Source organism: Epinephelus lanceolatus, chromosome 23 (assembly GCF_041903045.1).
Source record: "Epinephelus lanceolatus isolate andai-2023 chromosome 23, ASM4190304v1, whole genome shotgun sequence".
Lineage (NCBI taxonomy): Eukaryota > Metazoa > Chordata > Actinopteri > Perciformes > Serranidae > Epinephelus > Epinephelus lanceolatus.
The window spans coordinates 18,805,161-18,832,775 of NC_135756.1; the positions used below are offsets into that span (position 1 = coordinate 18,805,161).

Sequence of the window (27,615 nt, forward strand, 5' to 3'; positions counted from 1 at the left end):
CTAACGTTAACCTACAGTTACTAACAGGTTTAACGACAGAGCTGTTTCACTGTTGGTATGAGTTTACTGGGACCGTTAAACGTTGGTGTCGGTGTCGAATGTTAGCCACCGCTGCCGTGTTAGCTTGTGCTAATCAAGCAGATGTTGAACTGACCAGGAGAAGACTGGAGACAGTCCTTCAGTGCTGCGTCAAACCCATAAACTGTATATACAGTAAAGACATTACAGCTTCCCAAAACTGAAGCCAAAACATCTCAGGTGCCCCCTGTTGGCTGGCTGCACTAAAGGTTATAAGCCCTGCCCCCTCCACAAGCTGAAAACTCAAAAGAACATTTTATAGAATTTTTTTCCCAAACAATTGTTTCTGACATTTTAAGTAGTTCTTATCACACAGATGTTTGCTCAAGCGTTTTATTTATTATATAATTTTTCTTATAGGTTTGCTTTTAATTTGTTTATGTTGTTTTATGCTATAATCGGGTGTTATGTCATGATGGACAGCTCTGTGTGGCAATCAGTGTGCTCATGTTAAATGACGCTGCTCGCGATAAGTTAGATGGGTGTTGGGGTGGTGCTGCAGAGACTCCAAATCTCATCACCAGCACAAGATGGCAGCAGCTGTATCTGGGGTATATTGGCTTCATTTTTGTACAGAGGGAGTAAGCGGAGACGTGTCTGCCATTGTTACATACAGTCTAGGGTCTAAGCTATGTAAAGGCAGCAACAGAAAGTTTGCTAATTATGTGATGTATGATTTAGTAGGCTAAATGAAGCCATGTTGTTCAATAAATGAATTTCAAATCATGCTTGTTTTCCATTGTTGGCCAATTTAAATTCCTATTGTTATGATAATTGTTTTTCTGCGAGTATTCGAGTACTCTTTAATAATTTAATGGGAGTACTCAAATATGGAAATTACTTAAAATGCCCATCCCTAATAAATAGCACCACAGGTAAGATGTAGAATATATATTTTGGATTTTGCGTTGAACTTTCCCTTTAAGTATGAGAGCACTAATCAAGAACATTTATTCCCCTTCGGTTCAAACATGTATCCTTTTTTTTCTGTGCAGAAGAAGACAAACAACTCTCACGGTACAGTAGATTACAAAGAGACAATTCCCAGGGTGAAAATGGTTTCACTGCCACTGCATCCATTTCTTCGCCAGCCGTGCTTCATTATGCGTTTTGTGCCCATTAAGATGGAACTGTCCTGTGGGAAATGCAGCTGTGCCCCACGGGATGCAACAGCCCACCCAGTGACAGTAAATATCCACTGACATTAACCAGCCTAAGAAGCTACTTCCCGTCTGTGTCTTGGCCTGGCTGTTGTCTGTTGGTAGACAGAACAGATCCTCCAGAGCCGGCTGCGAGGAGCTTCCAGGCCTCAGCGTATCGGAAAATCTGGTTTTCCTGCATTGCAAGAGCTTATGAATTAAATATGAATCCCTTTGTTTGCATGCACGCCTGGTGTTTGAGGTGTTTATGTTTCTGCTGAGTCGTGGTCGTTTTGTTCCAGCCGACGGAAGAATGCTATAGCGGCAAAAGCCTGGGGTGAGTGGAAGTGAGTCAGATCTTTTTTTGGCTGATGGCAGGAGAAGTTTTTTGTTTAGTTTCTGAAATGTTTGTGGTGATTTCATTAACAGCTGCAGCCAGCAGAACGACTGTATGAGCAGCCTCAGAAAATCAATAACGCACCTGTTGATCAGCCAGTCGTTAAAGATGTATGGTGAATACGTTTTGGGAGGGAAGGAGGTAAAATGTGTTGGATTCCTTTACGGCACCTTTTTTATTTTCTTTGACATATGGTTACCTACCATCTGTGTAGGGTTTGTAAATATCTTATTAAAAGTCAGTGCTTTTTTGTTAAATATATTTTTTCTGTTTCGTTTTCTTGTTTCACTTTAGCCCAGCCAGGGATGGTAACCTCTATCAGTCCACCACTTTGGTCCAGACTGAAATATCTCTATGACTGTTAGATGGATTGATATCAGATTTTCTTGCCTGGGTCCAGACCTTTTCATCCGCCCACTCCACCAAACTGACTAATTCCTCTGGCACCATGACATGAAACAGCGGTTTCTTGGTTGACAATCCATCAGTGCAATAAGCGCTGGGTGACAAACAATTAGCCAGTCAGCGCCAGAGGTGTTATCAATGCTGTTGTCAAGCTATGTGCCAAAACCAATGAGGAGTAATAATAGCAATGTCAACTGCTACAGACAAGATAGACACTGCTATAGAGGCTGTTCTAAATCGACATGTCTTTCCAGTATTGTCCAACATCAGAGTTTGTTTTACTTCACTCGACCGTACTCTTAGAACTAGAACTTAGAAAAGTGGTATGCATTGGTGTGGACTCAATCATAGTCTGTCTATAAATATGGATAACTCATCCCTATTTCCTCTCACTGTGCCTTGGTGACATCAGTTGGAGTCAGAGTCTGGGAAGTAGCGACCTCCACGGTATCGAGACCAGCCCATACACCTGTCCGACCAATTGCAAGCAGCACCATCGATCGCTAGCACACTGATTGGCACACAGCTGTCGATCATGACGCCAAATCTCCATTTTATAGCATCAAATTGTAACGTTCAAAAAAAGACTTCCAATCAAACAAGTAGTGAGGAGACCATTGCAGATGGACTGACAAAAAACAAGAGAAGAGCAGAAGGAGCGCAGGGTGAAAGAGGGGGGCAGGGGACAGCGGGATTGATGGGAAACAGGTAAAACAAATCAGGGTGGAGCAGACAAAACACACAAAGGCAGGAAGTAACACCAGACATGACCCATTAGGAGTGAACCTATAAAATAATACAGAAAATAAGACAAACCATGAATGAATAACATGAAAAAGGAAAAAAAAAACAACTGAAAACCAAAAACCCAGAAAACAAATTGCTCATTATACTGTAGAGACAAGAGAATATAAACATCTTATTATACAGTCTGTGGTCTCTAGTAATTGGGTAGAGAAATGTCAGACTGAAGATGGAAACGGAGTGCAACACATTGACAGCTCTGTCTTGTATCAGGAGATTTTTTTTACAGACAATCATCTTCCCAGACACTGTATCCTAATGACTTTTAAGGGACCCGGTAGCGGCCTCATGAGGTTGACATTGTTGTATTTCAGTGAATTGTCTCGGCAGCTGTTGAAGAATTACCATGATATTTGGCTCAGACATTCACGCCCCCCCCATCAAGATTAATTGAAATCACTGTGCTTATCCTCTAACTTTCCATTTAGCAGCATCATCAGGTCTAACTTGTAACTAACTCAGTCCCAGCCAATCAACAAATGTAGCATGCTTACAAGCTACCATGTCATGATGATGATGATTACATACACAAAATGTTCTGGGTTTTGCCCTTATTCAGAAAGAGACAACAGTCTTACTAAGCTCTTGAGCTCTGGGTAGTGACCAAAAGAATGAGATTGCGGATACAAGCGGTCGAAATGAGTTTCCTCCGTCGGGTGGCTGGGGTCAGATTTAGAGATAGGGTGAGGAGCTCAGACATCCGGAGGGAGCTCGGAGTAGAGCTGCTGCTCCTTGGCATCGAAAGGGGACAGTTGAGGTGGTTTGGGCATCTGATCAGGATGCCTCCTGGGCACTTCCTGTTGGTGTTCTGGGCACGTCCCACTGGTAGGAGGCCAGGGAGGGGACTATATATCTCATCTGGCCTGGGAACACCTTGGGGTCCCCCCGGAGGAGCTGGAAAGCCTTGTTGGGGAGAGGGATGTCTGGGGTACTTTGCTTGGCATGATGCCCCCACAACCCGGCCTCGGATAAGCGAATGAAAATGGATGGATGGATGGACAGACGGACGGATTCCAAGTCATTTATGCCATTTTACTTCTTTGTGGCAAACTAGGATTTCTTTTAGTTTCCCACCGGTGGCGGACATGTTAGACTGTGTGAGCACAACCTTCCTGTCATTCCTTCAACCACCTTCTTGAAAAGGTCAGAGCTGCTATTTGCACATATCCAAAAAAAGGTTCATACTCAAGTCTTTGATAATGTTTAATAATGTTTAAAAGTAAGTGTTTCTCCTATGGACCAGAAATGTGGGATTTTCCTTTTGGGCAAGCATCTCTACCCAAGATCTGTATTCATGACAATGCATGGAGCTGACCATAAAGAGACAAGAGGCCCTGCATCGCAAACTGCTGTAACAACCTCAATTAAGACGCATATAGGCTATATACATAAAACCCTAATAATATCGGCATATCCCATGTCTTAACTGGAAAATGCTAAATTCAGAAAAAGGCCTTCTGAAACTAAACAGAAAATTCTCTTTACATGACCCACATCTTTTTAAGAATAATGTCATATTCAGAATAACAGTGGAATATTAGTGTGCGTGTACACATACCCATTGAGATGCAGAACTTGGCAAACATACCCTCCCTCAACATCAACATGTCAGCATTGCTATTGTGAGCATGCTGACGTTGGCATTTAGCTCAAAGCACGGCTGTGCCCATGAGAACTTGGCCTAGAGGGCTTTATGACATAAATCTATTCATGTTAACTCAAACTATGACATTTTATCCCTTTGATTCAGGAAGAATAAATCATTATAATTCATACTTTTCCGAAGCTGTCCACTAAACAGCTGAGTGTCTATTACACTGTGTAGTGAGTCATGAATGACTGAACAAGGAAGTGAGTTTGGATGCAGCAATAATATTGTATACTTCCTGTAATAAAATGTGCTTTTCAAGTAAAATTGACTCTCCTTGAGCTCCGAGACAAAGGACAGGAAGCCCCAGGGGTAATGGGAAATGTGTTGTTAATGTAATGTGAATAAACTTGCTCTAACAAATCTGTGAAATAGAGACGACCGATCCTCTGAGGCCGTACCCTCTTATCTTCTATTTTTGTGCAGCTGCTGTATGCAGATGTGTCTTGCTGCGACTGGATGACAACATTTGTGCTGCACTTTGGGGTGCAGCCTGTGTCTCTGTTCTTTTCTCAGATGCAACATCTGTTTCGCTGATTCAAGAGGGAGCAGGGGCAATAAATATATTCATGGCACAGGGTTGGTGATGTCGTGAATTCATGTCAACAATATAAAACAAGCTTACGGAGGCTGGAAGCTGAAACGTACCTTCAAATTTGGGCTCAGATTTATATATTTGTCAGTAAGATTACACTGCGGCGTAACATTAAATGTGGAATTAATTAGTTGCTGTCGCAGCATCTCTGAATGTGCTGTTTCCCTCCAGAGGGCTGGAAGCTGGACCATAGCTTCTCATTAGAGTGTAATCATTAAACACAATCCCAGAATTTGTACACTAATTCACACAGTTATCCATGAATTAATTAAAAGTTTTCTCAATCCAGTTTTGTGCTTATGATCCTGTTGTGTAATGTGTCGACTGAAAACTGCAGAGTCATAATAAGGTTCTGTGCGTTCTTGTTATTATCCAGACATTTGGACATGTGATTGGTTAGAGGGCGGCAAACCCCACAACAAACAGACAGGAGCTACTGAGTGGCATCGTGGCTGCAGAATGTGGGCTAAAAGAGATTAATGATGTTGTTATTACACTCTGTTACATCAGTGACAGCTGTGGGTCGACATGTTCTTCTGTGCCTGAGTGCCATCATGAAATATTTACCTCTGCTGATATCAGTCTGACAGATATCTCCATCATTTAACTTTCCAGTAATGTTTTGTACATTAACTATTTTGTAGCAGCGTAATTGGTCGTGTTGTAGGGCTGGATGGAGATGGTACCTTCAAGGCCCCTTTAGAGCAATATGAATTGATTTATTGGCCAACATGTGGGGGAGGGGGATCAATGTTCAATGTTGATGTTCGTTAACTGTTTCCAGCGGACACTGAGCAACATTAGCACTTATTTGACATTGTATTTCAGGCCACCTAATGCATGTAAGCCAATATTCACTCTCCTGTTTTGGTCTCCACCAGCTACTGAGGAAAATATATTGACCTTTATGTGGAATTGATATTTCCGTGTTAAATCGACGCCATAGCCTACGCTGTAGCCTGACGTGCACCTCCCCAGAAATGTCACTACACATTGCGGTGACACAGACCTCCTGTCTATTTTTGAAAGCTGAAACCAGTGGACACAAAACTTTTATTAACTTTAATTTCACAGATAAGACACAATAAATTGTGAAGACACTAAAGTCTCCACTACAATAGCATTATAAGTCTTGTGTGTGATTTATCCTTGCTTTGTATGAGCAGAGGAAATCTCCACTCGTTGCTAGGCTAATTTTATAAAATGTAAAATGCCATAGGCTTGTGCTAATAATGTTAGCATGTTATTTGTTTGGAAAACGTGTTGATTTGTTGGTGAACCTTGTGAGTGACAAATTTTGTAACGTTACCTTTGTTAAATGCTGCTGTTATCCCTGACTTCATATGAGAAGAGGAAAAGATCGCCAGCTGCTAGGCTAATTTATACAATGTAAAATGCCATACGTTTGTGCTAATAACGTTAGCATGTTGTATATGTTTTGAAAACATGTTTAGTATAAGACAGTTGTTTTGTCAGTGAACCTTGTGTGTTGTCATGGCGCAAAATTTTGGACCATTACCTTTGTTACATGTTGCTGTTGTCCCTGGTTTTATATGAGAAGAGGAAAAGATTGCTAGCTGCTAGGCTAATTTATACAATGTAAAATGCCATTGGCTTGTGCTAAAAACATTAGCATGTTGTATTTGTGGGGAAAATGTGTACTTGTGTTTGAATTTGTCATTATTAAACCATGTTTAATGTGTGTTTAATGTGTGTTTTAAATCAACTAAACTTCACAGAAACCCAGCTGCCTACTAGTGTTTTGGAGGTGTAACTGCAGAGTGACACAGACACCACTGCACAAGTATAAATGCTCATAATGGTGTAGGCGACGTGCGTAGGGATTGTTTGTATGTTTTAAAGTGTCCGCCTGCACCAAGTTTGACCATAATAATTAACATACGTCTTGGGTGATTAGATCACAAGTAGACAGTGCTAAATACAAGTGCAAACGAGCTCCAAGATGCATTGTGACCCGATCACTTCAGTGACCAGAAGGACAAACCAGAGGGACCCTGCATCAATTATGTATTTTTCTATTTCACTGTAATTGTGTTTAAAGATTATTTTTCATGTTATATTTGAATTGTTGCTTAATAAATACAAATGTATTGTAACGTGTCACATGGTCGTCTTTATCCTTTTAAGTGGAAGCTGTAAATGTGTTGGTATGACTAAGTATGTAACTTGCATACTGCTGTGGTTGACATTCTCAAGTCAGAACCGCTTTTACAGTTTGATATTACAGTGAGCATTTTGAGGTTTAAACGGCATTTAAAACAGTGATGGTGAAAACACACTCAGAATTGGTTCAAAAATGTAACTTTTTAACTATTTGAAGACACTGATTGAACGGTTACATTTAAACCATATTTCACCGGGATTTGGAATATTGACTTTCAGTGAAGAAATGTGAATGTGATTTCTTAGCAAGGCTCCAAAAATAATGATAGATTATTATTTGCACACTGTAGAAGATATATATTACAAGTCCTGGTGTGAATTCTTTTTTTTGACCCTCCCCAAAGCTAGTGCAAAGTACAACTATTTTAAGCTCAAATTTGGTGATATATATATTTTATGATGGGAGTGTTTGTCACAAGTGATGTGTCCAATGTCTGTTGGAAATTTCTGTTTGTTTTTTGTTTTTTTACATTTTGTGGCTATGATAAATGGTGTCTTTTTTTTAGAAAGAGAGAAAACCTGTCTTCCAAACCTGCCTGTTTTCTTTAAAAAAATCAGCAGAAAAATAAATACAAAATACAATCATTAAAAGTTGTATGCCCCTCCCCTAAGTCAAAATAAAAAAACATTAGTCTATAATTAGTGCATAAAAATTATTTGACATCCCTTCTCCTTTTTGCACCAGGCTAAATATAAACACTCACTGGTCACTTTATTAGGTAAACCTTGCTAGTACCAGGTTGGACCCCCTTTTGCCTTCAGAACTGCCTTAATTCTTGGTGGCATAGATTTAACAAGGTGCTGGAAACATTCCTCACAGATTTTGGTCCATATTGACATGATAGCATCACACAGTTGCTGCAGATTTGTCAGCTGCACATCCATGATGTGAATCTCCCGTTCCACCACATCCCAAGTGTGCTCTATTGGACTGAGATCTGGTGACTGTGGAGGCCATTGGAGTACAGTGAACTCATTGTCATATTCAAGAAACCAGTTTGAGATGATTTGAGCTTTGTGACATGGTGCGTTATCCTGCTGGAAGTAGCCATCAGAAGATGGGTACACTGTGGTCATAAAGGGATGGACACGGTCAGCAACAATACTCCGGTAGGCTGTGGTGTTTAAACCATGCTCAGTTGGTACTAAGGGGCCCAAAGTGTGCCAAGAAAATATCCCCCACACCATTACACCACCAACAGCCTGAACCGTTGATACAAGGATGGATCCATGATGCCAAATTCTGACCCTACCATCTGAATGTCGCAGCAGAAATCCAGACTCATCAGACCAGGCAACGTTTTTCCAATCTTCTATTGTCCAGTTTTGGTGAGCCTGTGTGAACTGTAGCCTCAGTTTCCTGTTGTTAGCTGACAGGAGTGGCACCTGGTGTGGTCTTCTGCTGCTGTAGCCCATCTGCTTCAAGGTTGGACATGTTGTTGGTTCAGAGATGGTCTTCTGCAGACCTTGGTTGTAACCAGTGGTTATTTGAGTTACTGTTGCCTTTCTATCATCTTGAACCAGTCTGGCCATTCTCCTCTGACCTCTGGCATCAACAAGGTCTATTCAACCAGAGAACTGCTGCTCACTGGGTTTTTCCTCTTCTGGTACCATCCTCTGTAAACCCTAGAGATGGTTGTGTGTGAAAGTCCCAGTAGATCAGCAGTTTCTGGCACCAACAACCATGCCACGTTCAAAGTCACTTAAATCACCTTTCTTCCCCATTCTGATGCTCGGTTTGAACTTCAGCTAGACTCACAAGTCAGTCTTTAGACGCTTTGCTTAACTAAAGACTGATGTCTTTCTCCCTGATTTTGTGTTTAGATGGGCGGATACAATTTCAGAGTTTAAAAAAAATCCCTACGTTGCAGAACCAATAGTAAATCTGCAGGGCGGTCCTTCGGTGGCTCGCTGAACTCTTGTGCTTGTAAACATGGTCCCACTAGAAACACGTGTAGCAGTACAAAATGGCTCAGCCGCGCTCGCAGAGAACGCCATCAAAGTTAGTGGATGTTTGCCGCGTTTGCGGCGACACATTCTCGCCAACTAAAAGAAACAAACATAATCTTTTACAAGGCCATGACTCATCCGTCCGGCCAGACTATAGACTATAGAGGGAATCGCCTTGTTGTTTACAAATACCTCCGGGTAGAAAACCAGCTGAGCTTGTTTGTAAAGTCTATAAACACAATGATTGAACAAACATTACTATTTCTGTGTGCACGTTTAGCTGGGCTAACCGTTTGCCCTGTTAGCCGTTAGCGGTGTCTGTAATAGGTAATAACTCATTAAACGGTCCGTGAAAAAAATATCTTTGCCAGCGGGTATCTTAGTTACAACATGATTGAGCTAGCAAAGCAGTTTTGTGTTGCTATGTGTGGTATTTATTCAGTTTTAGGAAATCACATGTCATGTCTAGAAAGCATCAGTGGCTGCAGCTGACAGGGACAGCTAACAGCAGCAGCAAAGCTAACATCAGGACGTCATCTGTTAAAAGCCTCCCATTGTCGGATACAACATGAAACTACTCCAGTTAGCTCAGTCATGTTGTAACTAAGACATCCGCTGGAAAAAATATTTTCTTCACGGATGAGCACACGTTTAGTTAAATCTCTCGGCATCCATTTTCAAGCTCTCCGTGTGTTTGTTTCCTTGCGGATGAGAAAAGGGGGAGTGCACGTTTCCGAGAAGGCGTGTCCTTTTCAAAAATGCAAGAGGCGTTGCTTTGTTGCCGGCCGTTTTCGCCGGTGTGTTAAACACACTTTAGAAAGGAGTGTCCCCAGACTATCAGAAGGTGGAGATCTCTGATTGTCTGGTGGCGAGACTAAACTTCAGCAGGTCGTCTCAAACATGTCGACATGCCTAAATGCATTGAAATGCTGCCACGTGATTGACTGAATAGCTATTTGTGTTAATGAGCTGTTGCACAGGTGTACCTAATAAAGTGGCTGGTGAGTGTGTGCATATATGAAATAATTTTAGATAGATTTTAGAGGGATACAGCAAATAAAAAATGTAAGTGTTCAAATAAATCCCAGTAATATATTTATCTTCTATATTTTTCTTATCATTGATTTCTTTAACCCCTGCTTTACAGCTGACTCCCCTGTACTGAGGGATGCTCCCACAATTTCCCTGTCGGCCAATGAGCTTCATGGACCGACTGCAGTAATGAATTCACTACACCCCTCACGTTCCCGGCATGCATTGTGGAGAGAGCGAGAGAGAGGAGGAGAGATAGAGAGGGTGGGGGGGCTTGGCTGGGAGGCTGAGGAGGACCTGAGCGCAGAGGAAGAAGAAGAAGCAGCAGCGGCATTAGAGGAAGAAGAAGAAGAAGAAGAAGGGTCATCATCCGACACTCATCAGTGACAGCTGCTCAGGTAGGCTAAATCATTTGCGCATTTATCCCCGCCATCCTTCCTGCGTTTTGCTCCTAACATTTATCGGTGTGTGTGTTTCTCGCTGCGGGCTGTGCTTTTAGGAGAAATTAGCTGTTTCACACAATGAAGCTCATCTTTTCCGGGTTTTTTTGTTGTTGTTGTTATTATCATCCCTCGGATAAGATGGGGTTTGACCTGTGAGCGCAGTGTTTTGCTGTGTCAGGCTGGTGTGAATGGTTTGACAGCTTGGTGATGTACTACAGTGGGTTTGTGCAGGGATTCCCTCAGCCATGTCTCTGCAGCCTCCAGTCCAGTCACTCCTCCGCTGAGCGTTTCATTAGGGGAGGGAGGTGGGAAAGGTGGGGGGTATCCATTTCATGATTGTGATTTCAAAGGAGGGAGGGTGGATTAGAAAGTCAGTTTACTCACATTTCAAGGCAGAGGTTAATCTCTACCCTAACGAAAGACACTGCGCATCTTATTTAGAGATTATAAAGTGATGCAGTTAATCAGCACTTGTTAAGCAATATTTATCTCTAAACTCTGACTGCACTGCCTCACGATAATGGCCAGCTTTTACCCATATTTTACAAACTGTGCCAAAACAAAACTACCCATATTTATTATTTTACAACAGTTAGTTCCGACCGAGTAATTTGATTGGACGAGAGGCATTCCGTGAGTGGGACATGTTACAGTAAAATCACTCCGCTCACAGGTGTTATAAATATAAATACAACCGCTAATTAACTAGCTGTCACACTTGCTACATTGACGCAAACTGACACTACCCTATAGCATTACACCAAGAAGATGGATATTTTCCCCCAAATCACATTTGAATTAAATTATGAGTGTTCGTCAGGAGAGGACGAGGAAAAGGACAGCCAGGACTCTTCTGTGCAGACCTCCAGGTGTGTTTGAATCCGGCCGTGCCAACATCCAGGTTTGCCAACGTTTGATCAGCCGAACTGGACGAAGTTACACAGCTGCAGATCAATGTAAATACAAAGTAGCTTGTGAGTTCCTGGCGTGTGTGCTGCGTTGCCTGGCAGCAGACTGGCGAACTGTTTTTTATCACGGAGCTACATAACATACTTAAATAATTTATTTCATCACCTTTTGTTAACATTTCCTTACTCAGCATTGCTGTTTAAGCTGTTGTTGAACTGTTGTATAAAAGCAATATCACACTCTGGAGGTCGTGACGTACTGCATATCGTCACGGCTGTGATTCGGTCATAGGCCCGAGGCCGCATGTCGAGTGCTGAAGACGATATGCAGTACAACATCACTCCCTCTCTTGTGATATTGCTTAATTAAAAATGAAATGCCCACTTTTACCAACGGTATTCCAGAACACAAGTGACATATCGTCCCCCCTTAAAGTAGAAATGTCGAACTTGTTGGCAAACAGTTAGCATCAGTGGATACGGAGTGATATTAGCATATTTTTGTTGTATTTCTGGCCACCTTCTGAATATAAGTCCAATATTCACTCTCCTTTTAGCTCTTGTTTTGGTCTTCACCAACTCTAATGACACAAACGGCAGCCAGCTGTCTAAAGCGGTTAAAGGCTCCACTATGTTCACAAGCTAGCCGCTAACTAACAGTAGCTGTTTGGTGCTGGGCAGGTAGTGTACCCTGGTTTTATTGGAGCTTTTTAGAACAAAATAGTTGCCTGAAATTTATGCTAACCCTAACTCCTATTTTTCTCTAAAAACCCTTTAAGTAAATATCTGCTTTTATAGCTGCTGTGCTCCAATGTGTTCACTGGCTAGCCGCTAACTAACTTTAGCTAGCTGCTAACTTACATTAGCTGTTTGGTTCTGGGCAGGTAGTGTACCCTGGTTTTATTTGAAATTTTTAGGGCAAAAAAGCTGCCTGAGATATTTTTTTTACCCTAACCATTGTCTTTCTCTAATAACCCTCAAAGGTAATGTTGTTCTTTTTAGCTTCTCTGCTCCACTATGTTCACTAGCTAGCCGCTAACTCAAGTAAGCTAGCTGCCAACTAACATCAGCTGTTTGGTGCTGGGCAGGTAGTGTCCCCTGGTTTTACGAGAAATCTTTTGACAAAAAAGCTGCCTGAGATTTTTGCTAACCCTAACACCTGTTTTTCCTCTAATAACCCTTGAAGTAAATATCTGTTTTTGTAGCTGCTGTGCTCCACCATGTTCACCAGCCAGCGGCTAACTAATGTAAGCTAGCTGCTAGTTTTTTGGTGCTGGTCAGGTAGTGTACCCTGGTTTTATTAGATCTTTTTAGGACAAAAACCTGCCTAGGATTTCTGTTAACCCTAACACCTGTTTCTATCTAATAACCCTTGAAGTAAATATCTGTTTTTATAGTTTCTGTGCTCCACCACGTTCACAAGCTATCCGCTAACTAACTTTAGCTAGCCGCTAACTGACATTAGCTGTTTGGTGCTGGGCAGGTAGTGTCCCCAGGTTTTATTAGAAATTTTTAGGACAAAAAAGCTGCCTGAGATTTCTGTTAACCCTAACACGTGTTTTATCTAATAACCCTTGAAGTAAATATTTGTTTTTATAGCTTCTGTGCTCCACTATGTTCACTAGCTAGCTGCTAACTAACATAAGCTAGCTGCTAATCAACATTAGCTGTTTGGTGCTGGGCAGTTCGTGTACCCTGATTTTATTGGAGCTTTTTAGGACAAAATAAGTTGCCTGAAATTTATGCTAACCGTAACTCCTGTTTTTCCTCTAATAACCCTTTAAGTAAATATCTCTTTTTATAACTGCTGTGCTCCACTATGTTCACTAGCTAGCCGCTAACTAACTGAAGCTAACCGCTAACTAACATTAGCTGTTTGGAGCTGGACAGGTTGTGTCCGCTAGTTTCATAGGGACCAAAAAAAGCTTGAGATTTTTATTAACCCTAACCATTGTCTTCCTCTACTAACCCTCGGAGGAAATGTTTTTGTAGCTGCTGTGCTCCACCATGTTCACTAGCTAGCTGCTTACTTTGTCCACTGTTTGGTGGTGGACAGGTTGTGTACAGTATGGGCGGACTGATTGTTTTTACAGAATAGGTTCCTTCAAGTTGATAGATCCAAACCTTTTGAGTTTTGATACTTTTTGTAAAATATGGTGTCAGTTTCCCCACAACGCTCTGTTTTTGTACATGAATGTTTGGCTAGACTGCTAGTGCCACTCCCCCACTAAACTTAAACAAATTACCAGTCACTTTGTATAGGTTTACATTAATAGAGTCCTCCAGGGATGACAGTTTTCTGTAGGACGACATGGAAGTTAGCATCGCTCTGTTTCCCTCATCAGAAAGCCTGTGGGATTTGAATGAAATAGTTGGAAGTAAAAAGCTAACATAAGGCTATCAATGAACTACACTATGGTCACGTGACTTAATGTTGCCCACACAGTGAGGCTGTAAAGCCGTGTTTGTCATGATGACGTTCTCTAGTCTCATTTAGCCACTTGTGAGCAACCAGCCTTTTTAAGACACCTAAAAGCTTCAAAATTCACGAGTGGGGTATTTACTGATGTATTTTACATTGTAGAACAAAACGTGACAGTCTCTTAAGCTTATGTTAACCACAGACCTTATTTCAGGTGTCTAACTAAAAACCCATTCAAAAAACCTGATGACTTTGATGCAAGGAAACCAGGAGTGGAAAAATGCTAACTCATTTCTGGGTTTGAGTCATTCCTGGGGCACTCTATAAAGTTAGAATATTAATTTCAATGCATTGGTTCAGCATCCCACTTGTATTTAACATTAGTTAGGCTTTGTAAACTCAATTCGATGTTACAGAAATGTCACTGACCAACAATCTATAGTTCTTCTAGGGTCAAGTAGCAGTTACCTCCACAGCCTTGTGATGCATTCTGCTGGTGTTGCCATATTTCATGGCTCACCTGATCTGTTTCCTTTGCTCTTTATAATCAGCCTGTTATTTAAACTGGGAGCAGTAAAATACAGCTCATCTTCTTTGTAGTGTTTATGTTGTTCCCACGTTGAAACTTAAAGCTCATGGACACGCAAAAGACAGAGGACGACTATCTGAGGAGCAAGTGAATGAGCCACTGGCCTTGGCTGGCAAAGGTCTTGACTCAAGCCAGATTTATTCGGTCCTCATTCACTCACTGTAGCACACAACATGAGCTATTCTCTATGATAACAACAAGCGGCGAGTAGGAAGTTTGAAAGGCTGAGCTAGTACGACACTAAAAAGAGTTTTTTAAAAAGATTAATTAGTTCATTTTGCTTGATCACTAGTACACTGAGGTTTTTTTTCCATCCAAAACAGCTGCCTACTGCTGCAGCAAACAAAGCAACTCAGTGCTGTGAGAGTAAGGCAAAAAATTAAAGTTGTGGGTGGAAAACAGTGAGTTTAAAGACACCAAGGCAGTTTCTCTCTCAAACAGACTGCACTGTTATTTGCAAGTGACCAGATTGAAATTGTGTGTCCGGACATCCTCAACCTATCTGCATGGGTTGCTGTGGTAATGGCGTTGGCGTCAATAGTATGTTAGTATGTTATGTAGTAACACAGGGACCCCAGGAAGTGCGCTGGGCTTTGAAGCTAATTTTTTGTGTTGGCCAAACAGTGGGATTACAACTTCCAGCTCCATTATGTGATGCCATGGGGCAGAGGAAAATGCACAGCGAATTTTTTTTTTTAGCACCACAACCCTCGTGAAATGACTTGTTTTAGCATCAAAATTTGATCCATTCAGTCCCAATACATTTCGAAGAGCTACAATAGCTGCACAATGAAATCATTTTATTTCCATTCAAGTTAGCAGAGCAATAAACCACAAGTTAGCTGCTTAGCTTGTTAGAGTCTGTAGTGCATTTGCTCTAATGTGCCCAACAATGCAAACGGTCTGGGTAATCTGGGAATTACTGGTGACCAATCCGTGCCTAAAACCCAATCTGGCCTACCCTCTGACCAATGGACTGTCCTGACTCTAACCATTCAAGTTAAATGCCGAATCCCAACCATCTTTGCACACACAAAGAACAAATCAGGTTTCTGGTACGGCTTGGGCAGCAACAAATGACCAGTAGCATGGATTCTGCTCAACACTTCAGCTGTTCTGACAAATACAGCCACCACTCACAATGACTTACCAACACAGTGTGTGTATTTGACGTGCATTTAAGAGGCAAAAAAATTATATTCCAGAGGACTCGCCCATACTTTTAAACACATATGGAGTTGCTTATTCTAAAACGTATTTTCTTCCTGACAGAATTACCGACTTTAAAATTTATAGCAGTACTAATTTATATATATCACTACTAATAGGTCATACGGAGCAGGAAGCTCTGTTTGGCTGAACTTAGTCACTCTGGATTTGACGTCAACGTTGCAAAATCTAATTGGAAATGCATTTCAAAACGACGTCCAAATGTGGTTTTGATCTGATTTGCAAAAATTGCATTTCATGTGTTTTTTGCTGTCCAGACTTTTGATACAATCTGGATATGCCGGGAAACAGATTTGGGCTGGAAACAAGGCCTGTAACTCTGGGTAGAGCTGAGGGGAACTGCAAAGTCACATTTGAGATGTGAGTGCAATTGCGTCTTTCTGTGAAAGATGGGGTCTGACATGGACATGGCAACAGCTTTTGGCATTAAATTTCAGAGAGGACTGTTCTTTTCTAACTAGATTTAAAGGGGCCCGGCTCATTTAGAAAAAGGTGATGTCACATATTTCTGTTCATCAGAATTTAGTAATATTTGAATTTGAATCTAATTATGTTTTGGGGGTTTTCAACCAGAGTTATGGTAACTTCACTTTTGGCTCAAAAATGACTTCACCTCAGTATCCAGTGGATTCAGTGTTAAGGCTCAGCTCTGAATACTGATGATGATGACGCCATAATGCAAAATAAACACCATGAAATATTAATCAGGCAATCAGGAGGCAGGCACAAGTGTTCCCTCCATAACCAGTTATCTATTTTGTCTCCCAACACCTAGTCCTCGGCATGAAAGGCTGACTGCAGCCACTAATGATCCCCCTTTTCCCCTGGTGAAATGATAAATTGCAAAATAGCAGTGACCTTTTGTCCTTAATCAGCTGGTTCGGTGTTTCTCTGCGTGCACCGGGCCTCATAGAGAGAAGTGTCCACTTTGTGAGGGGAGGAGACTTTGATGTAGAGACAAGTTGTAGTAATGTGGGGGCTGGTTTGTTGTCAATGGAGCTTTGAACCAATATGCTGCTGATGCTGTTTATATGGAAGTGATTCATCAGCAGTCTGTTAGTCATAACTTAGATCTGAATGGGATGGATGGTGTATTGTGTTAATTAGGGGCATGGCTTAGTTTTGAACTGAAAATCTTGGTTTTGTGGGGCTCAACCATGGGGGGGGGGGGGGGGGGGGGTTTCCCAAGATCAGATATGTTGTCGCTTTTAACCTAAAGGTTCTTGATAATGTCTTGAATGAGGCTGTGTCTTTCTCTGGGAGGGTCCAGCATGTAGCAAAGGTCTGCCTCATTGTCTGTGTGTGGATACGCATGTGCTGACTGCAGTAAGAAGTGCGGTAAGGTCACTGTGTGGTGACTCGGCTGTGACTCCTCGCCTCACCAGCTTGTCGCTGCTGCTGCTGCTGCTGCTGCACACACTGCTGCAGACACTCTCACAGCGAGCTGAGACTGTTGTGTCGCCGAGCACATTCTGTCACCGCAGCCATCAAGGTTCACAGTCGAAGGGTGACTTTCTTGTTCCTGCTGGGTAGTTCTGCAGAAAGCTGCAAGATACTCAGAGTAGGCTTTAGGCCTAGTCCACACTGATACAGGTATTTTTGAAAACAGGTTTTTTTCCCTTCGTCCTTAAAAAAACATTACTGTCCAAGTGCTGTTATGAAAAAATCTCCATCTGAATGAAAATGCAGAAACACAATTGAAGTGCAGCCAAGAGCATGCCAAACCTACAGGCAGCAGCAGCATAAGAGGAAGAAGAAGCAGAGACATGGTGTCTGCAAGTCCTTAAAAAAATTCTAAATATTTAAATTTTTATTTAAATTTGTATTTAAATTTGTGTGTGAAAATCCACTCTGATGTTACAAATCTTTAAACCTATCGCTAAACCTAATACTGTCTTTTTACTTTATACTTGCACTTACCTGATGGCCAGATGTAGATAAACCTAACTCACTTTAATGACCATATTCCTACATAAAACCTACCTCTGCACAGTACGGCATACTTACCTTTACACTTACTTGCAGTAAGAAAAAGATGATCTGTCCAAAAATCAGTCTTAAATTTGGCTAAAAATTAATTGAAAAGGTCTTTAAAAAGCATTATATTTAAGTGTCTGATACCTGTAGACACCCTGGGTGACCTCCGTGGTGCATTCTGACACCTCACCAGACCATCACACCACCGTGTCTTAATATAGTGGAAAATAAGGATGAGCGACTAAATGAAAATCGACTAGTCTAAAAATAAAAGGAAAACAGTCAAAATTTAGCACAATTTATTGTTAAGTATTTGAAACATTGTCCAAAAAATACTGTGTGCATTAAGAGCCCTTCTTTAAAGCCTTTAATCACAATCTGCAACAACCATGTCGGATTTTAAATGCTGCTGAGGTACAACAGGTACAACACTTTGCGCCGTGCGGTATGAATGTGAACATGACGGCAACTCAGTCAAAAGTCAACCACTAAAATAACATCTAAAATAAATAAACTGCCTCTGAAATGTGGGGCACATTGAACGTCGCAGATTATCCGACAGAAACGATAGCAATTCACTTTAAAGTTAATAAAACAACATCTAACCTAATTTATAATTAAATTTCAGCTGAAATTATCTGACAACTCACTTAAAGTTAACAAATAATATAATGTTTCCAAAAAGCTAAATTGCTGCTGAATTCATTTTCTAGATCAAAGTACTGCCAAATCGCGCTGGTTTTGCGAGAGGATGTCTCTCCAATTTCCCACCGTGCTGTTTTGAAACTCCAGTCAACTCGAGCATCATCGTGGGGAGTGGACTGCTGTCTGACTGCTCTGTAGCACCCACTAGTAGCAGGTGACTGCATGACAGTTAAGCGGCCTTGTACGTGAATAAAACACTAACTGGCTTCACTGACTTATATTTCTGGTGCTGACTAGCAAGGGAGAGGACGTTTAATCGTTTAGACATCTAATCGCGCTTTTAAACGGGAAATGAATGGGATCAAAAATTAATTTAAGTTAATTTAAGAAATTGATCAGAAGTTGCTGAATTTATTATTTGTCAAAAAACTATTTACAGAACAATCTCAGGATTGAGCTTCAGATCGGTTTTGATCACAAGAGCAAGAGAACACAGCTACCTCCAGTACAGATAATGACTCATTTTACTCGGTTTATGCTTGCTCTCGGAAAAAGTACGCTCTGGATACTCATTTCATTGGCTCAACCCAAGTGGAAGAGTAACTGTACATTAATGTGTAAAACATGTGAAAAGTCCTGTTACCAAGGTTGGACACCGCCTCATTTTTGACGCCTCATGTAGGAGATAATGATGCACACACTGATGTTGCAAGCCAAAATCTTCATTTTCCCTGTCTACATCTCAACACTGAAATCGAGCTTCTGACAACTTCACCATGGATTAATTTTACAAACTATCCATTTTCAGTGACCTTAGTAAGCGTTTGAGTGAAAAGCGATGTATAGAATGAGCTACGTTTTTAAATATACCGGTGCATGTGTGGACAAGGCCGTAAGCTCCATTGCTTTTGATTTATATCCCGATCTGTCTGTTTCAAAGCTTTGTCAGTGTAATTATCTCCCATCATCTTATTATATCTTGTGTGGCTATGCTTATGTTTGAGAAAAGCCTTTAATATCTGTACAAAATAGAGGCAGTTTACTGAGAGCATCTCACAGCGCTGAAATCAACAGTCTAAGCCTAATAGTGTCTTCACAAGCTGGCATTTTACAAGTTTGGCAATGGCTGATTAAAATAAGCAGCAGGCCTCCACACAACCTCCCACAACAACTCAACACCATCTTCTCTGTAGACGTCTCGCTACAGCAGAGGCGACAACATGCTGGAAGTTAGATATCTTGGCTTTGAATCCATGCTGTTACTGAAGTTTAAGATGTTGTTCTATGAGTATAATCCACTCCTGATGTGATGTTTCTTGCAGATCATATTTGTGGAAAAGATACAACAAAACTGTAGTTGTGTTATTGAAATGTGTTGCAGTTGTGGCGCGTTAATCAGCCTTTAAGAGTGGCCCACCCTTAAAGAATTTAATTAGGCTGGGATTCATTCACTGTACTAATACATCATATCCTACATGATCAAATATACTGATGTTAATGGCATGCATAAAATATAACTGAGTAAAACGTGTAACAAATGATGCCATCTTACAATGTACACTTACAATATATCGCAGGTTTGATATGGATCCATAAGTGCTTCAAGTATCCAAGACTGGAGCCTTATGGTTGAGATTATGAATAAATATGACAGTTGGTTAGAGCACGGCCCTTTTTAGAAGCTTTTTTCTTGGTATATTTAGCCTCTTAGTGCACTCCTAGTAGCAACATTAAGAAGGTGGCAGAGTGCTAGACACACAGTGATGAGTCATAATGCTACCATCACTGTTCCCTGAAAAGTAGAGCAGATTGTTACTTGGTTGGGCCTCGAAAACACACGTAGGATCATCAGTAAAATAAGGAGTGGGTTGCTAAGGGACTGTAGAAATGCTGTAGCTCATCTGATGCTGTAAAAGTGATTGTTGTTACAGTCTGAATGCTTGTATTTGCAAAATGAGCATAAAGGAATTTGCAGAGTGAAGATGCTGGCTCCAGGAGCAAGAAACAGTGCAGAGTTGGTGATGGGCTAACCAGAAGCTATTGTTGTTTTAGCTTCATGAACATTGCATTGGTTGGGTTAAACATTGGTAGGTGGAGTCAAACTGTGGAGTGCTGCAAGGATGGTAACGAGACCAAAGCTGTTTTTGCACAGGACTAGTATTACTGAGGCAACTTGTGATTCAGGCAGAAGTGGGGGACTCAAGTCATGTGACTCAAGTCGCAAATTTGCGGAGTTGAGATATGCTTGATTAACATTGATAAAAGACTCGACTTCCACTTGATATTCATGAAGTGAGACTTGACTTAGACTTCAGACAGCTGACTCAACTGGCTTGACTTTTTTTTATTAAGTACTTGCAGTTTTCTACATATTGAATAGGTACGTTTTGTTTTTGTAACATGATTGGGAGATTTCCAGTGCAAGGCATGCAAACCTGGCAACCTACTAGGATACCGCCGACCAGCAGAGGCCTGCTCACAGGCAGATATCATGGAGCTATCAAAGCTATCAGATAATACAATTTGAATCCAAGGATTATAATACCATGATAGTAGCAAGATGAAAACAAAAACCAGTGACATGCCCACCACAACATCCAACTTCATTAGTCACTACAAAACCCTTAAAGAAAAGTACGCGAAAGTGTCTTTTATAGCTTACTTATTAGCTTACGGGCTGGTCAGACATGAGCAAGGAAGTTAGCATTAAGTTAAAGCTATGTAATTTTTTTTATTGTAATACAGAACCCCAGTCTTGTTTCCATTTAGAAGGCTTGTAATTGATTCCCACAAAATGTCAAGGATTTCCCACACTGTCATTTATTTCTGGCATCCAGCCATGATAGCAACATCTGCTGCCGCGTTTCGATTTTCTATCTTTGGAGCTAGAGACAGAGTGGTAGAACGCCAGGTGCAGAGAAAATGAAACTTAACTGTTCATTGTGCTGGGTCTAAAAGTTTGCATTCCCTTGTCTCTGCAGCAGCTGCTCCTCTCATCCATTGATCTGATTAGCTTTGATTGGATTGACTGATTGCCAGCACAGCTTCCATAATTCTCGACTGAGAAAGAGAAGACGTGTGACAAGGTTGTTTTGTTTGTCTGAAGTTCATCAAAATTCCCAGAGTGTTCCTTGAGTTTTGTTCTTATTTTATTTTCATATTGATGGATGTGTATTTTTGGTTTATTTATGCAAGACTCCGTTTTATTTTATTTTGGAGGAATATTTTATTTTGGCGGATGTGGTTGGTAAAGTTACCGGAAGCCAGCAGCTCGTCCCTTTTGCTGCATGGCTTCCATGTTACAGTATGTAGTGCACACAGCTCCGTGACTTTTATATTTTAATCCGCAATGCACAAATTTCACTGAAAACAATGTTGAGTGATATAAACATAGTTGACAAGTTTTGCAGCCGTTAGTAAGTTGGTATTGTGCAGTTATTTCTGTGTTTAGACCGAGCGAAGTTGCAAACTCATTAGCTAGTATTCCGCGATAGTGACAACATATTGCGCAACTGACGGGGCTTTATTGTGCTTGTTGTGTGTCTCATCTGGTGCATAGGGGCAGGAGCTGTGTGTGTGTGAGGACAATGCCAACCACACTCATTTATTATTTTATTTATTGGTAAGAGCCTTTGCACATGATTTTGTAGTTTTTTTTTTATATTAATTGATTGTTATATTGTGTTTAGGAAAAATTACTTAAAAACCAGGTTCATGGCTGAAAATAGTTGGTGCTGTGAGAAAAAAATTTCATAATTTCATGTCATGTTAAAAAAGTAACTCATGTTTATGTAGAAACTATACGATCACATTGAGTGTCATAATCACGCCCTTTTGCTGCTTGGACTTCCATGATATGGGGCAGGAGCTCTGTGTGTGTGTGTGTGTGTGTGTGTGTGTGTGTGTGTGTGTGTGTGTGTGTGTGTGTGTGTGTGTGTGAGGACAACAACAACCACACTATTGTGTTGCTTTATCTGTTTACACAGAGGATGACAATTAAATGATGTGAACCTGATCAAAGCCAGTCTTGTCATTCTGCTGAGTGAGTCAGAACATGAGGGATTACAGACGCATGTAGAAAACCCAACGTAAATATGTCCCCAACTCACTGAGATGCTGATTCGCAGTAATACTATCACATGGCCTCTGTGTTTGGGAATATATCGTTTGTCATTTGGGGTAGAATTTTTACTTGACAAATTATGGACATGATAGATTTGCACAGGACTAAACCTCCCCAAATATTACAAATTGTAAGAGGTCCCTAGGTAATACCAGCTCTGTGTAAATATGGCTTAGGACTACAACCATGCTAGTAACTCTCTGAGGCTATATAGAGCCACAGTTGCTAACATGCTCACAGTGACATTGCTAACATGCTGATGTTAAGCTGTTTACCATGGAAACCATCTTAGCCTAGTGTGCTAGTATGCTAACCTATGCTATTTTTTGAGGCTGATCAGTATTTATTTATTTCTATTTTCAGTATTTAGTCAAAATGGAAGTAATGGACATGAAAAGTCAGTCATCAAAGTTGCAGTTCATCTTCAGGGGGACATGATTGCCTGAACCAAATTTCATAGCAATCCATGCAGTGGTTGCTGAGACATTCACGTATCAACAGAAATGTCAGCCTGCTGGTAGCAATAGAAGAAAAGTCAGGAGATGTGCAAAGTCAGTAATATTCATCCTTCTAGGGACCATTAATGTAGAAATTTAATGAAACGCTTCAATAGTGAGCTGAAAATGGAAGTACTTTATAGTTGAGAAATTTCAGTCTGACGAAAGTGGTGGACTAAGTGAGTTTGGATGAGGTACAGAAAAAAGTACATTAACAATTTAATCATTCAATTCTTTGTCATATGTAAAGAAATAGGATTACAGACAGTCAATGATAAACTAAAAATAACAAATAATCTAAAATGCAGTTAAGAAGTTGCATTAACAGGAGGAAGGAATGGCAGGAGGAACTGAAATGAAGCCCCATGGTCTACTTTTAACTGAAAGATTACTCATAAGCCCAATTAGCCCAACTACAGGCAGGCGAAGGCATTGGACAGAAACAAAAACAAAACCATGATTTCATTACTCTCAGAGCCTGGAGCCAGGATGGAATTACAAAAGAGGTCAAGAAAATAAATTCAGAAGGGTCTGAAGAGAATGAGATTAGATTATGTGGCAGTGTACTTATTATACTTAGATATTTTGTTTTTTTTCTGAGGAGATATTGGACAAATTGTGATGTGAGATGACTGGCTTTTGAGATACCTCCACAGACCAGTATTGGGAAGTACTGGTCCAGGGTAGGGCTGGGTGACATGAACAAAAAATTATGTCTTGGTATTTTCAGGCCGAATGGCAATACACAATATATATTTCGGTATTTTCTAAGGAATGGGCTACATGTTCAGTTCCAAGTCAAAGCCACATTTGAGATGTCACACTTTGAGAGACATACTTCTTGTATAAGAAACGACTGTGACTGATTTAGCGTAGCACGTGCAGTAAGTCACACTGTAGGTGGTGTGTTTGTGTCGCTCTGCAGTTACACCTCCAAAACGCTAGTGGGCAGTGGGGTTTCCGTGAAGTGCTGTAAAGTTTTTAGTTGATTCAAAACACACCTAAAACACACATTAAACATGGCTTAATTAGCCACAGTTTCAAACACAAGTACACAAATCAGCTTCACTATAACTCACAGCATTCACATACAAAGCACTTGTCTTTATCTTGTCACATTTTCCCCACAAATACAACATGCTAATGTTATTAGCACAAGCCTATGGCATTTTACATTGTATATATTAGCGTAGCGGCTAGTGGGCTGAGGGAAATGGTTTCAGCTGGAGGCCTGTGTTGCTGCAACGTGTAGTTACATTCCTGGGGAGTTGTAAACGGTGTTTTATAAATTTATATCTTTCTTGAAAAAATATATCGATATATCAGACATAGTCGTTATATCGCCCAGCCCTGGTCCAGTGGAATTTTGTTTTGATGGTAGCGTGAAAGCCACCAAAATCTATAGCTATCATCCTCTGGTGGCCATAAATATTTTTATCAAATGTCTTTACAAACTGGTCCATAGCTATTTTGATGTCTTGCCCCTGGAAGTGTTGGACATATGGACAGACAGGTGGGCAATCTATGGTACCCATGGCAACAGCTCTGACTCTGAGGAATTCTTACTGTAAATTTCCAGGATAGTAACTGCCATGAACATCCATCTGGCAGTGAGTCCCATATGGATATTTATAATCCCCCAGAATGCCTTGGGGCAGGTTAAACGCCACCTCCCATTCCAGCATCTGGCCCCTCTGCCGTCCCACCTCTATTCAGTTTCATTCTCCTCACTTTGACTTGAGTCCAGTGACCCTCCGCTCTAACTGGTTACACTTCCAGCCCCCCCGGCTCTGACTGTCATGAATAATAAAAGCTGTGTTTGACTGCTGCACAGCAGGGCGACACGCGCTGATCCCTTTAAGCTCGTTACAGTTTACCAGTTTTGGACAATGACTGTGTTAGTGTCTTTGTGTGGGGTGTGAGGAGGGATGAGGAGGGATCTTGTAAGAGCCTGGCAGAGGATGCTGAAGGCGGTTATCATACTAGATTATGATTTATGCTCATATAAAGTTCATTAAATGCTAAACATATCAAAGTAAATGGTATTTAATAGTATAAACATAATGTGAGATGAGGGTTTTTACAGGGTGGAATTTCTTATCGATTATTCAATTATTTTCTCAGTTTAATGGTTTGGTATATAAAATGTTGAGCAATGCCAACGACTATTTTTTAGACACTACGTTGACATGTTTGAATTGATTGTTTGTGTGTCCCAACAGTCTGATCCTCACAGATAATGTAGTTTACGATCAAAGAAGACCTAGAAATGCTCATATCTGAGATTTAAGATATTCGTGTTTACATTAAAATGGCTCATCAGAATAGCTGTCAATTGATTTTCATATAAAGTCATGCATTTTGTTTGGCATAGGGATGTGATTTTTCTCATGAAAGCTGGACACCCATTAAGCGGTAACTAAGCGCTTATTTTTTTTAAATTTTTTTTAAATGCAAGATGGCATGAAATACAAATTACTTTTTTAGCTTTAGCACCAGCCACATTTTGGAGCACTTTCCCATTAGAGGTGGTGAAATTTTAGTGCTTTGTGGTGTAAATGTTTTGCCCTCTATATTACTTCCTGATGGCTTTACTGACAGACAGGGAGCTAGCTGTGTTAACATGTGGAAACACAATGTCCACTGCCCGCCCTCTGGTATCCACTGGTTAGCTAATGTTAGCCTTTGCTGCTCTGCACCGTGCACCATCCAGGTAGGGTGGGATCTAGCTAATGGCAATTATTGCTCTCAATGCCGTCCTGATACATGGTGTGGGACAGCGTTGCTGCAGAACAATGGCCACACTGCAGTCTCCCCCAGGTAGCCTTGGTGAGTAAGATGCTTCATTTTGATCAGCAAAACCCCTTCAGCATTGTTAACTAATGAATGTTAGCATCACTAGCAAGGCTGACGCTGCTAATGGTGCTAACAAAGCTAACAATGATAACATAGTTAACAATGCTACAGGTGCTTTGCGGCTCAAAATGAAGCCGTTTACGCACCAGACCTTGGGGGGAGATTGGAGGGCGGGCATGATGTTTCTGCAACAATGGCGCCTCACTTCCATGGGTCAGCGTGACATTACCAACTGCCAAATGAGTAGCGCCGCTAGCTCCCACTTGACCTGGGTTGTGTGCTGTACAGGGTGGCTAGCTTACCCGTGTGGCATGGATACCTTATTACCTTCGCTCTAAATGCAGTACGGCATGGTGCTAATATTTCTGCTAAACTGAGGGGTAGCAAAATTAACCTATGGACCATCGTATGTAACTGGTAAAAAATATAGCCTACTTTGTGGTTAACGGATTAGTTTGGCAGTAAAGTTTTGGCATTTTTGCTTGAAAAATCAACAAAAAAGTTGCTGATTAATTTGATGTTTATCAACTTCTGACCTCAACAAAGACAAAACAAAACATACGAGAGAAGCAAAAAAATTAAACTAACTACAAATAAAAAATTGACAGCTTTCTTCTAACTCAATATTAAAAACTAAACTAAATTATCTACAAAACATACACACAAAATGCTCTCTCCCCAAACCCCCCTTTCCTTTTCAGGCATTTGGTATAGTCCACAGCCCAGATGTACACACTTAGCACTGCTCATTGCGTCAGTCAGTCTGTTCCATGTTGGAGGCCAGATGTCTGTGGACCAGCAGCAGGTTGACAACTCAAAAGAAAGAGAATGATATTCATGCAACTCAAAGCCAACAGAATCTAAGTGTTGGTTGTTAAATGATATTAAAGTTGCCTGTAACTGAATGTAAATCTAGAATACAAAAAGCAGTGGCAAACATGGTGCATCCAAATTACTTATCACCAATTTTTCACACTTCTAAAAATAACTACACACAGTCCACATTTTATTCAAGCTGTGAAACACTATTTACAAGACGCTGGTACTTAAAAACATTACTGAGGAGCACATCTTTCATTCAGAAGTAACCCTTGAGTAAGCCTCACATTAATCTCATTAAGGAAATCAACGCCTGGTATTTTCGCTGTCACATTTGAAAATGCTCATCGCTCATTACTGCATAATTTGATCATGTAAGGTGGGAAACTGAAGACAGGATGACAGCACTGCATGTCCTTATCGAATTAGTCAACAATTTTAACAGGCTTTGGTGCGTGAATTCACAGAGCAGCCATCAAATATGTGATAGATTCAGCAGACCCACAATCAAGATTCAACGCTGGGAAATAAAAAATTGGGACCAGCAGGAAGGGAGCGCTGCCTCCCTGAAGCTACGTCTTCATCAATTACAAGATTTTTAAATATAGAATAAGTAACACACACTCCTACACACACTGTACACCAGCAGGGGTCCCAGAGTGTGGTGTGGCATTATCCTGCTCTTCCCTGTCATTATAGAGCAAAGCCTATGATTACTGCTGGGCCAAAGTCCTTTTTGCTGTTAAGGTTTAAAGGCCCCCTCCACTCTAAAGTTTGTTTTTCTTCTGTTTATATCTCTTAAAATGTCTGACCTTGACTTTGCTGACTTTGCTATCTGTGCAAATGTTGTTCATAGAGAGGTGTTTTCACATTC

General features: G+C 40.9%; 1 protein-coding gene across 1 annotated transcript in view; it reads left to right on the forward strand.

Moving 5' to 3' along the window:
- Window positions 1-10,500: 10,500 nt before the first annotated feature.
- The window catches only part of syn3 (synapsin III), a 179,021-nt gene continuing 161,906 nt past the window's right edge, over window positions 10,501-27,615 (forward strand). Inside the window, exon 1 of the mRNA XM_033614580.2 lies at window positions 10,501-10,630. The gene's annotated coding sequence lies outside the window, so the exon portion shown is untranslated. The remainder of the gene's footprint in view (window positions 10,631-27,615) is intronic.